Below are 588 nucleotides of genomic sequence, written 5' to 3'. Positions count from 1 at the left end.
TAATTAGTATTCCCGGTTGTTCATTACTCCTTGTCCACTTTTTTTTAAAAAAACATTACTCCTTGTCAATTAGTAGAAATGTTCTTTGAATATTAACTTTGATCTGTGCCAACATTCTCTTCTTGGTCAGTAGAATTAAGTTTGGATCTCTACATTCCTGCATGGGACGGAGACTCTCGAGATGCATGGTGGCTTAGCTAGAGTAGATTGCTCTCGGTCACGGCCACATATGGAACAAAAGGTGTCGGCGCGCGCGCCCGTGCCTGCCTGCTGCGACGCCTTGGTCTTTAGCGTTGGTGTGCTCCGCTGGAAGGATGCGATCTATCCATCTTTGCGATCCGGCCATGCCACTACGTGTGCTCACGGGCGTTTGGCCTTTCCTAACCTCCCACCGCTCAACTGTTTCAGGCTAGAATGCATGATCTGTACTACGTACGTGGTACAAAGTGCTTGCTAATTACTCCAATTAATCGCTTTATTTCTTGCTTCGCCAATTCTAGGGCAACGTAATGATGTTTTTTTGCAAAGGAAATTTGCATGTATTCGCATGTTTGGAAGCCGTTGTAATAACAGAACCATAATTTTTTT

This window comes from Lolium rigidum, chromosome 3 (assembly GCF_022539505.1).
Source record: "Lolium rigidum isolate FL_2022 chromosome 3, APGP_CSIRO_Lrig_0.1, whole genome shotgun sequence".
NCBI lineage: Eukaryota > Viridiplantae > Streptophyta > Magnoliopsida > Poales > Poaceae > Lolium > Lolium rigidum.
The sequence above is the reverse complement of the archived record's forward strand: the minus strand, read 5'-3'. Positions refer to the sequence as shown.